The sequence below is a fragment of the Polyodon spathula genome, chromosome 2, assembly GCF_017654505.1.
Source record: "Polyodon spathula isolate WHYD16114869_AA chromosome 2, ASM1765450v1, whole genome shotgun sequence".
In the NCBI taxonomy this organism is placed as follows: Eukaryota; Metazoa; Chordata; class Actinopteri; order Acipenseriformes; family Polyodontidae; genus Polyodon; species Polyodon spathula.
The window spans coordinates 37230442-37246731 of record NC_054535.1 but is presented as its reverse complement, the minus strand read 5'-3'; the positions used below and the strand labels follow the sequence as shown (position 1 = coordinate 37246731).

The 16290-nt window shown below is 38.1% G+C and overlaps 1 pseudogene; it reads left to right on the top strand.

The window, feature by feature from the left end:
• The first annotated feature begins 13449 nt into the window (after positions 1-13449).
• Positions 13450-13591, top strand: LOC121327916 (annotated as a pseudogene).
• Positions 13592-16290: the final 2699 nt, after the last annotated feature.

The following is a 16290-nucleotide window of genomic DNA, read 5'->3' as shown; positions in this document are numbered from 1 at the left end:
TGCACTTTCTTCAACGTACCAGAGCTATCCAGAATTGAGGGGGGAAATGGAGAATATTTTGTCAAGCAAGGAATGTTTCAAGATGGACATTGTTTAATGTCAAGTACAATTTAATTTTGAAGAATCACAGTAACTACAATTTAGAACTAGTAGAAACTAAAAAAGATAAAAGTCTAAACATTTGTTTCTGGAAGTTTTGAAAATGTTGTTTAGCACCTAAATAATTACCCAATTCATTCATAATCTGGATTTGTCCGATTATTTACACCATTTTTGTGAAAGTGAAATCAGACTGTTGATGCGAAGATATAGTAAAATAAATGGCATTTAAGTCCATAAATTAGTAATGCAAATTTCTTGTTCAGAGTTATGTAACATTAACAGTTTGGATTTCCTAACATAACAAATAGTGTGAGTTGTAGTTTTGAGTCTGTTTTCTACAATTTCAGCTTTCCTTTTCAGGAAGTATTTCAGAAATGTTAAAATATGGATACGTGGTATGTGATTTACAGATCATTTTATTTTTATACTATTTTTTGTTGTCTCTACATCCTTTTATAAACATGTCTCCAGTTAACACACAAAAAAAGAAAACTTTTTTTGCAGCCCATACTTTACTTATTTGACACCAACTGGGAACTTTTTTTAAAATCTTACAACACTTAACTAGTACTGCACACATTAGACACTGATGCTTTGGGGACATGGTGTTCCAAGTTCATTTGGTCAGGGTCACCATCCTGCCACGTTATAGTGTCAGAAGCAGGATTTCGATAAGAAGATTATTGCAGATTAAGAGCTTCAACGCATGTTTATTTACACAACACAGCACACAGTATTACCCGCACCCTCACCCCACCCCACACTCTCCACTCTTCTCCCTACTCCAACAACTCTCTCACACACACCGAGCCCCCCCCCCCCCCCCCCCCCTCTCTCTCCGTGCATTACACAATCACAAACAAACCACCACAAGTGAACAATAAACAATTATCTAAACAACACACACACACACACACACATGGATTTGAATCGCACACGCACTCACACAGGTTTTAATCAATCAAACAAACATTCTCACATGGACACAATCTCACAACAACACACTATATACACAGACAGGGCTCTGCCCTGTCACACCATGAAAGATGGATTCAGTACTTTTGTTTTTCAATGTAGTGAAAAAAGCCTAGTCTTTGAAGGGCTTCTGTTAAATACCCAGAGAAATATGTAACATTGACAAAAGTTGTTGTTCTTGATATTGTTCAAAATAAATAATGAAAAAAACAAAATTGAAAATGTATTTTATTTCATCTCACCTACATCAACCTTTAATTTATTATGGGTTTAATGCATTGTTATAGAATTTCCAAGTAATTTTTATTTCTGATAAAAATATATATTTTAATCGTTCAGACACATTTATGAGGAACAGTGCATGTTTGTCTTTAACACACTAGTTAGTACATCTGATAGCTATCATGAAGTAATTACATTTTATTACAATTGATCCCTGACAGCAAGACTCGGAACCACGCCTTCTCGAACGCCGCACCAATCAGCGCGGCCACTTCACGCGCAGGCAAAGTGACCACACACACACACACACAGAAAGTGCGCGCGAAAGAACAGTACCACACTCAACCATTCACGCACCCTCCAGGACTCCACACACACTCAGCGGTAAAAAAGAAAACACTAACTATATACACTTCCCAACATACTCCCTGGTAAAACACACTGGACCAGCCATTATTTTATTTATAAATATGAGTATATTGTGTTTCGAAGGAACTCATAGAGCAGAACTGCATCTGATGGGTTGGTTGCTGGGCTGCAACCATTTTCCTGCATCAACAAACAGCATAGTTCAAATACAGTTTTGTCACAAGGAAGGGGGCCCTCCTGTACACATTCTTCCAGGCACATGTGGGCATGCTTGGCAGTGACCTCACACAAATGTGCTTGGGCACCATATAGATGTGGCAATTTATACATCATCATTGGGCGATCACAAAGTGCAACTTGATTCCGGCAAGGACGAATACCATGATTATTCCATAAGTGAACAATTCTGTTGAGGTCATCCTGTAGATAATAAACCAAAGTGTTAGAAATGCCTTATGTCAACTAAATACAGGGCTGGCAGAGTGTGTGTGTGTGTGTGTGATTTTATATATATATATATATATATATATATATATATATATATATATATATATATATATATATATATATACACACACACACACACACACACGTAGTACTAGAAATAAAACGCAAAACAATAAACTAGATCCTAAACAGCAAAGGTTTCGACTTGATTATTAAGATATAAGTCAACATTGCTAATTAGTTGTGGTCCTAAGCATGTAACCTAGCATCTGTCTTAACTTAATCTGCAAACCATATTTTGCCAATGTGTTGATTCCAGTGTAATGGAATAGATATGTACTATATATTCATTAACTGAAAGATAGATGTATTTTTATTGGGCATATATGGAATTGCAATTAGACAATAATTGAAAAGATTAAAGTGAATAAATGTAATTTACTTTCTCCAATTCAAGCTAGCTTTCAATCAACTAACAGGAGCACCGCAGCACCCAGGTTGCTTTAAAATCGTTTAAAAAATTGCGAGACAAGAGTATACTCTACTCTGAGCACCGTTTAAATGGGAAACTTACCTGTACTATTTGTAGGAAACAGAACTGTATCAAGTTCTTATCTAAAAAATTTCCTGCAAATTTGTCATTATCCTTGAGACCTTGGAACAAATTCATCCAAAACTGTGAATTTTGCTTGCGCAGGAAAGCCCACCAGCACTCAGTCCTTTGGTTGTGGCTGCTTGAACCATACAGGAAACTTCGCTGTGCAAATTCGTCTTCATGGTCAGATCTCATAAATCTTTGCATGTTCTCTATGTGGCCGTTTTCAGTTCCCAAATCTGCACGTATTCGCTTGGGACACCCCATTCTTGATTTCACAGCCTCCATAAAATAACTTGCTACTATGGCCGGATGCTTTTAACCAAATAATATGTGTAGAATAGCCATCGATGGCTCCGTTAATGCAGATTCCGTAGGGTTTCAGTTTATCATAGGAATCAAGGTGCCATAGAAAATCAGGACCTGAGTTGTGGTATGTTCTGCGTCTCAATCGATTTCTACCCCTAAAGTGAACTCCTTGGGAGTCAATAATATTAAGCAACTGTCTAACGTCATTCTGGCTGACAACAAATCCTTCTTGAATGCATTTCAAGTGCATTAATCTGTATCAATGTAATTGTCCAGAGTGTTCAATTTCTTGCATTAAATATAGTGCCACGTCTAGCACATCAGATTGATGTTTTCGTCGATGCAGCCTTGTACTTTTCAAGTACCGTCTAAGTGTTCTAATGCTTATAATAATTCCATCCAAGTGCGCTAAACATGCCAAAATCTCCTTATGGTGAAGGCCTAATCCAAAATAAAATCTGATTTTGTTCACCAAATCCGCCATTGACTGACACTGTTTCAATTTCCGTTTTTACGAGATAACTATTTCGTTATAACGATATAATTATTTCATTAAAACGATATAGTTATTTTGTTATAACGAAATAGTTATATCGTTTTAACGAAATAATTATATCGTTTTAACAAAATAGTTATATCGTTATAACGATATAACTGTGCTGAATTTTATTTTGCTCTACGTGGCAGTAATACGCTTCCGTAGTACAGCACGCTACACTACACTAAATAATATCCGGGACTATTCTTTGCTCCAGGGGCTGGTTGCACTAACAAGAACAAAAAATGGGATTGAATCATAAAAAGATGTTGGATCCAATTCCGGCGCTACACACGGTGTAACTAAGGAAAGTGACCAATGAGAACGAGAAGCGAACATGTCAGTGTAGATACCCCCAGCTGTAACATTTAAATATAGCATAAGATCACAATAATGTTACAAAGAAATGGTAACTACAAAAATAATATGACAACATGGATTCTGTGCAACTCTTAAAATGTAAGTGGCAAATTATTTAAAAAAAAAAAAATACAAATCTTTACATATATTTTTGTACTTTTCTTAAATTTTTCCTTTAAAAAACCGAGCCGATTTTTTTTACAATGGCGGCCACCTCAGCTACTTCAATGTACATTACGTCCCTGACCCCTTCTTACAGAGGCAGGAACATGTTCGAAGGAGAAGGGCAAGATGAAGAGGGGATGAGCTAGACCCCCGCATCCATCTAGGTACGGCTATCCCTGCACATCTGAAAGTGCTGTGTTCTCTGCACTACTTAGCCTGTGGTTGCTTTCAGACCACATTTGGAATGTCTGGAGGGATAGCCAAATCCACCTTTGTGCTAGGCAAATTTCTGGGTGTCATGCTGAAAAGGTCAGGCCAATAGGTGTCATTTCCTAAGGATACTCACATAACTGATGTTGGCTGAGGCTTTTCCAAACAACTTCATAAAGACTCTCAGCTCCTTCTCAGAAAGCTTTCTGTGCCCTTCCTCTGACATATTTTTGTTTTTGCTTTGTATTTTTGTGCTCCACAAATGTCAAACAGCGACTACTGCTCTCTATACTCCTAACTGCAAGTTCGACTGCTGAATAGAACAATGTGCTCATTGAGTCCCTCATTATCATTATTGTGGATCATTATTTGTACATGTTGACTAATTTGCATTGCTCTTTAGCTTGCATAAGACGCAGTGCAAAATGCAATTTTAATTTTGCATCCGTATGCATTTGCACTGTGTCTATACTTACACCACTCCCAATAAATGGCATATGAATATAATGGATGTTCATTACAATAGTTTGGGTAAACAAAGGTTGTAATTAAGTTTACTTAGCTAAAGTTCCTGTCTTTTATTTTCTCCAAATATTTTATAGTGTTTGAACCGTCATTGTTCATCAGTCACCACCACTGGAGGAAAGTGTCAAACTTACATGCAGTTCACCTGTACATGTTTCCCATTGAGTTTATTTTTACAGTAAGAAGCACAATGTCCTTTTCCTACAATTCACTGTCTCCACTTGTATTTCCTGATGGCGGCTGTGTCTTTAAACAGCATTTTATCCACAAATGTCATTTGTTACCAATCGGTACTGTACCAGTGTAAGGAAATCCTGAATCCTGAATTTTATTAGTCTATCTGTCACGAAACGCACCGTTAGCTCCTTGTCATCACTTTACCATTGTCAGCTTTCTATTTTCAATACTAGTCTTCTATACAGCACCAGCTGACACCTGCATCTGAGATAATGCACCATAATGAGTAGCTCTTTGCAATGAAGTTAACCTCCAAAAGGGTTTTAGCATTGCAGGTATTGTGCAATATATCCTTTTCACACATTATTTAAAATGTGATTTTTAATTGGCATCTGTTCATTTATAGAAACAAATCACCACATTATTTAACCAGATTATTCGCTTGAGGTTATATCTTTTAGTTTTAAATCTGGACAAGTTTTATTAATGCACATAATGCTAAATGCAAAAGTTGCATCCTTTTTTGTTTGAAAAAGGAAATGAAAGTTACTGTCCTTTTTTGTAGTTTTTATTTTATTGTATTTCTTTTTTTTTTTTTTAAATCTAGGAATTCAGTTTTGCTTGTGCTTTGCTGGAGGGGGTTGAATTCTGTCATGCTCCAGATTAAAAAAAATACACGCCTCACAGCTTGATTGAAAGTCCACTCCATCATGTCACAGAAGTTGCTTGAATTATGGTTGTCCAGAGGGTTTTTGGGAACCCTGGGCCATGAAACCTAATCTTGGGCATCATCTGTGTTTTGTCTGGTTTGAGACTCCTTATGTTACTGTTGAAAGTAAAAATATGAGTCCCAATTTGTGACCACCAGTGTGTTGACTAACCTGCCTGTGAAAAGTCCTATACTCGATATCAAAGAGAAATTGTGATGGCTCTCTAAAGGTATTGTATGGGGTCTGCTTTAAAGCTTGCTTCATAAATGTTCTAGCCTGTTTTCTTTCTACCCACTGGTTGGGTCAGAAAGACAAATCACAGTTACAGCATATAATCCTTTTCCTTGTGGAACAGTTACTTACCCCTAACAGTACAAAACACTTTCTATATCAGTTATAAGCTTTTCCTTAGGTGATCTGACTATTTAAACTAATTTCATTGTTTTTATTTGAGCTATAGACGGCCAATATATATATATATATATATATATATATATATATATATATATATATATATATATAATATATATATATATATATATAAATTTATATAATTTTTAATATATACGTCAACATCATTAAATGGAATTTAGGTTTACCTTTAAAATTAAAGGGCTTAAAGAGTTTTTGTTAGGATAAATCCTTTTTAGAAAACATCGTTATTAAAACGAAAACATCTAGGGGGGGGGGGGGGGGGGGGGGGAGTTACAAAGAAATAGATGTCTACAATTATTTATTTCAGCAATTTCTTTTGCAAAACTCCAAAAATGCTAATTCAGAAGGACTCGTAGCCTTTGATGCTGTGATAGTACTGTCTACAAGGTGCTAGAAATTTCAACATGATAACGCAGAACCTAATTCTAGAAAGTGTAGAAAATGCTGGAATGTAGATGAACATTCTTAGAGGTTATAAAAGAGCTAGGCATAAGATGATTGCTGTCCTTACCAATAAGTCAATATGGGGAAAAAATCAACAGCTTTCTGAAAATATTTCTTATCATAAAGCTGGAGAAGGGTACAAGATTTCCAAGCATTTGAGTATCCCAATTTCAATTGTTGTTTTTATTATCAAGAAGTACAAGGACATTGGGTTATGTAAACTTTTGACTATACTTACTTATTTTAAAACCATTTAGAATTGGGCAACTAGCTGACACACTACTTGGGTTAATTAAGTTAATCAAAATGTCACTAGGCTCACACAATTCCTGGGGAAATGTTGCTTCATTATAACTGTTGGATATTTTTTTTCTGTTGTCAATGTCAGAGGTGGGGGATGTGTGAATGTCGTAATGTATTTTATTAGTCCAATTATGTTTTTGAAAAAATCTAGCGTTTTAGATACAGAGCTCTCTTCATCTGGGTAAGGCAGGAAAGAAACAAGTGCAAATGTACACTAATTAACACCAATTTACTACCCTATATTTTCTGCAGCTACATGGAAATTTAATTTTAGTGGTTTTTTTTTTTTGTTGTCTTTGTCGAGACAACTCTTCATGTAACTGTTATACATACTGAACTACTAAGGTTTTGTGTTTCAAAACAAGGATGCATGCAGTAACTATGGGTTACTGTATAGATAAATTGCACGACCTGCATATTTCTTTCATAAGCTTGGTCAGGGGAAAAAAAAAAACATTTTTTTCCCCTTTGGTTCCCACACAGTACTTCTGACACAAAATATTGTGTAATATTGAAATGCAGAACTTCATATGTGTCTTTCATTTTTCTAAATGAAACTGATGAGGTTAAAAACTATTGTATATCCTTTTAACATAAATCATCACAATCTATGGGGTGCCAAACAAGCAATATATGAACTTTGATATATATATATACACACACACACACACACATCAATATTTGACACGGATTGATATTTCATATATTCATCAATGTTTGATATATACAGTGCCTTGCAAAAGTATTCAGACCCCTGACCAATTCTCTCATATTACTGAATTACAAATGGTACTTTGAAATCTCGTTCTGTTCGATATTTTATTTTTAAACACTTAAACTCAAAATCAATTATTGTAAGGTGACACTGGTTTTATGTTGGGAAATATTTTTACGATAAATAAAAAACTGAAATATCTTGCTTGCATAAATATTCAACCTCCACACATTAATATTTGGTAGAGCCACCTTTTGCAGCAATAACAGCTTTAAGTCTTTTGGGGTAAGTATGTACCAGCTTTGCTCACAATGTCGGAGTGATTTTGGCCCATTCTTCTTGGCAGATTTGCTCCAGGTTGTTCAGGTTGGTTGGACGACGCTTGTGGACCGCAATTTTCAAATAGTGCCACAGATTCTCAATGGGATTGAGATCAAGACTTTGACTGGGCCACTGTAGGACATTCACCTTTTTGTTCTTGAGCCACTCCAATGTTGCTTTGGCCTTGTGCTTGGGATCATTGTCCTGCTGAAAGGTGAATTTCTTCTCAAGCTTCAATTTTTTAGTGGACTGAAGCAGATTCTCTTGCAGTATTTTCCTGTATTTTGCTCCATCCATTCTTCCTTCAATTGTAACAAGATGCCCAGTCCCTACTGATGAGAAGCATCCCCACAGCATGATTCTGCCACCACCATACTTCACTGTAGGGATGGTGTGTCTGGAGGCATGGGCAGTGTTAGGTTTGCACCACACATAGCGCTTTGAGTTTTGGCCAAAAAGCTCTATCTTGGTCTCATCTGACCACAAAACCTTTTCCCACATCGCAGTTGGGTCACTCTCATGCTTTCTGGCAAACTGCAGACGTGCTTTCAGATGGTACTTTTTGAGTAACGGCTTCTTTCTTGCCACCCTTCTGTATAGGCCAGTGTTATGCAGAGCTCTTGATATGGTTAACTGGTGCACCATTACTCCACTCCCAGCCACTGAACTCTGTAGCTCCTTCAGAGTGATTGTTGACCTCTCTGTGGCTTCTCTCACAAGTCTCCTTCTTGTTTGAGTGCTGAGTTTTGAGGGACGGCCTTTTCTTGGCAGTGCCTGGGTGGTGTGATGCAGCTTCCACTTCCTGATTATTGATCCAACTGTGCTCACTCGGATATCCAAACACTTGGATATTATTTTGTACCCTTTCCCTAATCTATGCATTTGTATTACTTTATCTCTAACTTTTGTAGAATGCTCTTTGGTCTTCATTTTCCTTCAGATTCACAGCTTTACCAATGATCCTTCAACAGTGGGGTTTTTATCCAGAAAATGTGACAGCAACTTTAATGGTTTACAGGTGGAGTCCAATGGTAAGGTAATTGTGTCCTCGTTAGGGCAATTTCTTTCATCGGTGCAAACTGGGAGCTTCCATAGCACAGGGGTTGAATACTTATGCAAGTAAGATATCTCAGTTTTTTATTTTTCTTAAAAATATTTCCCAACATAAAACCAATGTCACCTTACAGTAATTGATTCTGAGTTTCAGTGTTTAAAAATAAAATATCAAACAGAACGAAATTTCAATGTACCATTTGTAATTCAGTAATATGAGAGAATTGGTTAAGGGTCTGAATACTTTTGCAAGGCACTGTATTTGATATATACATCAATGTTTGATTCAGTGGCTCTCAAATGTATTCACCCCCCTTGGACTTTTCCACATTTTATTGTGTTACAATATGGAATTAAAATTGATTTAATTAGGAGTTTTTGCCACTGATCAATGCAAACAAAAGTCCATAATGTCAAAGTGAAAAATACAATCTACACATTGTTCTAAATTAATTATAAATACAAAACAGAAAATAATTGATTGCATAAGTATTCACCTCCTTGAGTCACTATTTGGTAGAGCCACCTTTGGCAGCAATTACAGCCATGAATCAATTTGAATAAGTCCCTACCAGCTTTGTACATCTGGACACTGCAATTTTTGCCCATTCTTCTTTGCAAAATTGGTCAAGCTCCGTCAAGTTGGATGGGGACCTTTTGGTGAACAGCAATTTTCAACTCTTTCCACATATTCTTAATTGGATTGAGGTCCAGGCTTTGACTGGGCCACTCCAGGACATTGAACTTTTTGCTTTTAAGTGTGGCTTTGGCTGTATGTTTGGGGTCATTGTCCTGCTGGAAGATGAATCTTCTCCCAAGTCCCAGGTCTCTTGCAGACTACAGCAGGTTTTCCTCCAGGATTTCTCTGTACTTTGCTGCATCCATTTTTCCCTATATTTTCATGAGCTTTCCAGGCCCTGACACAGAGAAGCATCCCCATAGCATGATGCTGCCACCACCATGCTTCACGGTAGGGATGGTGTTCTCAGGATAATGTGCGGTGTTAAGCTTGCACCAAACATAGCGCTTAGCGTTGAGGCCAAAAAGCTCTATTTTGGTCTCATCACACCATAGAATCTTTTTCCACTTGGTCTCAGAGTCTCCCACATGCCTTCTGGCAAACTCTAGCCAAGATTTGATGTGAGTTTTTTCAACAATGGCTTTCTTTTTGCCACTCTCCCATAAAGGCCAGTTTTGTGAATCAACCGGGCTATTGTTGCCCTATGCACAGGGCCTCCCAGCTCAGCCATGGAAGACTGTAACTTCTTTAGAGTTGCAACAGGCCTCTTGGTGGCCTCCCTGACTAGTGCCCTTCTTGCCTGGATACTCAGTTTTTGAGGTCGGCCTGTTCTAGACAGATTCACAGTTGTGCCATATTCTCTCCATTTCTTAATAATGGAATTTACTGTGCTCCGGGGGATATTTAATGCCTTGGAAATATTATTTTATCCTATCCCTGATTGGTGCTTTTGAAGAACCTTATTCTGGATTTGCTTTGAATGTTCCTGAAAAAATGTAGTTTTTGTTAGGAAATGAACTAACCAACCTCCCAGAGACAGGTGTATTTAACCTGAAATCATGTGAAATACCTTACAATTTCAGTGTTTCTGCCACTACCAGAATTGCTTACAATACTGGGAGCAGTTTTCCTGGAGGCTGGTTCATACTTCTGTCCAGATGAATGTGATATGTCAGGTGCAGACAGCTGTAAAAACTTTGCAAAAGGATGCATTGTGTCGCAGCCCTTTTGATTGCACAGCTGTCGTTTATACTTTTAAGTACAGACTGCATTCGTGAAATTTTGAGGTTAAAAAAAAATCAAAAGTGATGTTGTTGGTACTCAACCAACAGTGAACCCAAAGGTGAGATAAGAGAGATTCAGGTATATGGCAGTGTGGCAAAGTGCCCGCCCTTGTGTATATTTTGTGTTATGTGTTGTGTGTTAATGTTGGTGTATAGTCATCGGTACACAGGATATAAACAGGTCTGTGTAACACTATTTGTATATTGTATATTTGTATTTAGGCACAAGGATTGCACAGCACTTCACGTGCAAGTAAAAAGTAATAATATGTGAGCATGGGGAATTGCACTTTATTAATTCACGTGCAGTTGTACCGCGACTCCAATTGAATGATTGATTAGCAGTCGAGTCTTGGTATAGCTGCATAAAAGCAGCATGTTTTCACATACTCGGGGTTGTGTGTTCGGTGAGTGGAGAATGGGATTGGAGACGGAGGTAATACGAATAATAATAATAGTAGTCGTAGTAGTAGGAGGAAAATATCTGCTCACCGTGTTTTGTTTAGTCCGTTTTGTTTGTCTATTTATTTTGGCGAATGTGCCGTGTTCAGTTTTTGTATTGTTACAACCGTTTATTTTCTGTCTGTCTGTTTATTTATTAAATGCTGAGCGCAAGCAAGCGCTCAGCTCCACCAAACTCCACCTCTCTATTGCTTATTTCCTGGCTCTGGTCTGACGCCACCCACTCCGGCCGTCTTTGTGACATGTGGTGTCAGAATCGGGACAACAGCAACCTCCAAGCATCAGACCAGGGATACTGCGTGTGGAAAATTAATAAAAAAAAAAAAAATGGGATGGGAGGAAGAAAGGCATCCATGGCGTAATCGCCAGGAGGAGTTGAAGGAAGGAGGGGCTCCATGGTGTGCCTCCTGCATGGATTATAGGCACCTCCGGGAAGTTTGCCCCTATGAAGACCCTCTCTTTTTGAAGGCCCTCAATCAGGGAAAGGTGGAGGATGCAGAAGAGTAGCTTCGTCTGAAGGCTACGAGACCAGCCCACCGCCAGGAGATGCCTCTGCTTCCTCCGACCGCAGTTTCTGGTTCAAAAACAAAAAACAAAAACAACAACAGAAAAATAATAAAGAAATGGAAGGCTGGAGCTGGAGATATGGCTGCCAGGATCTGGAGGACCTCCTCGGTGGTCTAGAGGACCAAGGCTGGTGTCTTACCTGTGGGGAGTTCGGACACCCGGTGGTGCGCTGTCCCTACCAAGAGGGAGAGGAGGAACTGGCCCAGGAGAGGAAAGTTAGGAGGAGGCAGAAAAGGGGAAAGGGGAAGAGGGCCAACACCCACACCCCAGCTTGTCCTGACTCCATGCCTCGCTTCGCCCAAGGATGCCTGCCTCGCTTCACCCAAGGATGCCTGCCACGTTTCGCCCAAGAATGCCTGCCTGGCATTGCCTGGGGTTGCCTGTCACGCCGCATCGCCTAGGGTTGCCTGTTGCGCCGCATCACCTGGGGTTGCCAGCCGCTCTGCATCGACCTTCCTTTTTGTGGGATTAGTGCTCGTCATTAGTGGGCAAACTTTTGTTTTTAGCGTTGTTTTCTTTATTAAATCTGGCGCTAGGATTACCATTGTTGATACCCTAGCGTCGGGGCCTGTGTTGTAATAAAATCTTTGCCCCAGTGTGGTGTCTCAACACCCACTGCTCAGTGACAACCCACGATTGTAACATCGCCCTGTTACAGAGGTGTTTTGTAATAAATCATGTAGGTAATCCAGCATTTTGTTACATTCCCTACTGAGCCACGCATATTACTATAAATGCAAATATTTTTATTCCATTGCATGCATTCCCATGGTGGACCACCATCACAAAGCACTTTACAAGATACGAGAATAGGGTGTGTGAACTATGCATCAGCTGCAGAGTCACTTATAACAACTTCTCACCCGAAAGATAGAGCACAAGGAGGTTAAGTGACTTGCTCAGGGTCACACAATGAGTCAGTGGCTGAGCTAGGATTTGAACTAGATACCTCCTGGTTACAAGCCCGTTTCTTTAACCACTGGACCTTATTGTTTTTATCATTCATATATTTGTAAAATATAACAAAGATGGAGTACTGTAGCTTTAAGAAGACATTAAATAGTTTAGGATAGTATAATATGGTAACCTCTTAATCAATATTGTCAAAATACATTTTACTGACTGACTGTTTTGCTTCTTTTATTTTTGCTATTTGCTTGGGAAGGCTTCTCAAGGGGCAGGAGGAATCAGCAGCTGTGAAAACACAACCCCCTGATCACCAGCAATCTCAAGCCTGGTGCCTTAGGGAGATACAGATTTGGAACAAATGTTTCTTATGGGCTGTTTGTGCTAGGTTTATCTATGTTTACATTTAAACATTTTATTGTATAGGAAAGCTGTTTTTATTAGATTAGGTTTTCATTCTTGGATCATACCAACTTCAGAAAAATCCCAAAGACCTTCTGTACAAGAAAGTATGTACCAGGTCTTTAGTGATTAAAGATAATTAAATGGGATTTATTTATTTTTTTTTTCCCATTTGTGGGAAATTAGTCCGACGTTTTGGTACATTGAGCTGACATCTGTTTACCAGCACACTTACAGTAGCACTGACATACACATATATTTTTATGGAATACTACATTTTCGTTTTGAAATACTACAACTACTACCACTTTGCCATTGTGGTGATAGGGTTGTGGATTTCACTATGTCATCCCACAAGACCTTCAAGATCAAGCAGTTCCTAATGAAAAAGCAGAAGCAAAACAGGCCAATTCCTCAACAAGATCAGGTACAACTCCAAGAAGAGTCACTGGGGAAGGACCAAGCTGGGCTTGTAGAACCAGCTCCTGCTTCTTGACGACATCAACACACATCCATTCGGCAAAGACTCCTCTCAGTAAAAGCCCAGAAGAGAAGCCATGTCGCCAGTGTCTGGACTGTCTCTCTTTTGAACAGATACTCTATTGATTGTTTGTGCTCAATAAAAGCAAGAATAAAAAAAAAAAAAAAAAAAATACTACTTGTTTTTGGGCACCCTGTTCATGACTTCACCAAGAAGAGGGACCTCCTGGTGAATCTGCTCCTGGCTCTTGGTAAACTCGCAATTTACAAGACCAGGAAGCACAAGATCATCAGGGAGGGCCTCTTTGACTGGGGAGCCATGTTCAGGGCCCTTGTCAGATCCTGGATTTCTTTAGAGCATGCTAACGCAGAGTCCACTGGCGCCATGATGGTCTTTGTCGACCAGTGGGCTCTAAGTGGCGTGCTCTGTACAGTTTCTTTTGGTTCTGATTTGGTTTTAAACATTTCATTTACAGTCCTTATAAAAATAAAAAAAATTAACTTTGTTTTGGTACATTTAGTAAAAAAACTGAAAAAAAAACAAACACAACTACTACTACTACTAATAATAATAATAATAATAATAATAATAATAATAATAATAATGTACAGGTAGTTTTAAATCATGTACAGGATTGTGTGTGGATATAAAACAAAAAAATAGATAATAATTTTTAAAAAATACTCTGCTGTAAGAGCAGAGTTTATGCTGAGTAGAAATGTGTCTACATTCATGACAGAACCTGTTGTCTCAGCAGACTCCAGCAAATACATTATTAGCTGCACCATTCCACAGCTCCTGTATTTCCTCTCCTTAATACCCACTCTGAGAAAGTAACATGTCTAGACATTGGCAGTATGTAATGTTTTCTGTAATGTTTTGCAGTAGTGGAAATTTGAAAAATCCATCCACCTTTTTAAAGTGATAAGTAATGGAGGGAAGCTGCTTCTGGAGTAGATCAGTATTTCATTTCCTGTTTCTTGTCTCTGATTTATTAGCGCTATTGATTTTTGTAACAGCAAGGCTAGTGCTTATGACACTAGTCTAGGGCAGTGCTGGGAAACACTTAATTTTATTTGCATTTTATTTAGAACAAGTGCTGAAGTCAATACTGTCAATTGTTTGACCCTCAGTTATAACTAAATGCACGTAAATCAAAGATGCAGTTCAAGTCTGATTTTAAAAATAAATAAATGGATACATAGATATATCATGATATATACTAAGTATGAATAATACTGCAATTTTTAAATGATGTTTTTATCAACTGAGTAGCTGATTGATTATTTATGTTAGAAGGGAATGCATGTTTCTGTTCTGGATGCCCTTAAAATGATTGCATACATGCATCTAACTGATCTATATTTAAAGTTGAATTACCATTAACATTCCACTTTTCACTTGCTTAATAGCGGTCTAGACAGGTTGCTTTGCAGAGTTGAAAGCTGAAAACATTTATAGCCTATTAATCAGAACAGGGAGTAATAAGAAACTAAGTGGCATGGTGATTCAGTGTCTGCTGAGGGTTGTACACTTGTCAGTACAAGAGGTGCAATCTTACTGCCTATCATAACCTTCCACCCTGAAATCCAAAAATAAACCATGTCAATTTAATGGAATTGGTTTTGTGGTTCAAACCCACTTCTGTGAACTTCCAGTTATGAGAAACAGAGGTCAATATTGACACCTTTCTCTCGTGCTTCATTTTTTCCCCACTACCAGCCACTCTACTCAACCAGGATTCAAACCAGTATGCTTCTGGTTGCATGACTTTCCCTGCAATCCAAGCGTAAAGGACTGGTCACACAGGCGACGTTTGACGACAACAACATGGGCATGACAGATCTTGCCTGCTTGTCGCCTCGTGTGACTACCCTGGTCAACACCCCATTGACACACCCACGACGTGTCTCCCACTTTAGGACGCTGTTCTATTTTTTTAGGCGACACAAGGGCAACATTTTCAATACAAGCCAATCGTATTTGACAGTAGTGTCACATGATAATAAGACTATAGACCATAGTCATCCATTTTAATCAGATGTAGGCTATAGATATGCTATGTGTGTATGTGGATAAGCATATGTTAATGTCCACAAATACAATAACATATTTACTCTACAAATAAAATACAATAAAAAAATTCATGTGTAGCGTCTTGTGACACAAACTTGTTTTATGATTGGGTTGCATTAAGTTGTAGCCAGCTTGTCAACTAGATGCTTGTCTCTCGTATGACCACCGCAAACTGCAAGGCAACACTCAGGCAACAAATGTGTTCCTCTTGTTGCCGTCGACAAAAGTGACCAGAACTTAATAGTCATTACTAGGTGAGCCACAGGGGACTGATTTTTTGTCAATAAAATAAATAATACAGATTGAGACGCTTAACTATTGAAGTGATTAGTTGTCTGTCTGGTAAATGAACTGCTGCTCCAAGTATTATTCTGTAAATGACAGCATATTATTGTTTAAAAAAAAAAAAAAAAAAAAAAATCTTATTTTAAGTGAGATATTCTTTAAGATGGTTTTTATTTATTTAGGTTTATATTATCCCATACAAGACAATTTATGGCTTGACTGACATGACCTTTACAACTTTAAACTGTGCAATTAATAGTATTTTCTGTACTAAAACAACCAAGAAAATCATACAGATCTGTTTAGTCTAACACCCTTCTCTTTAAAATAAAA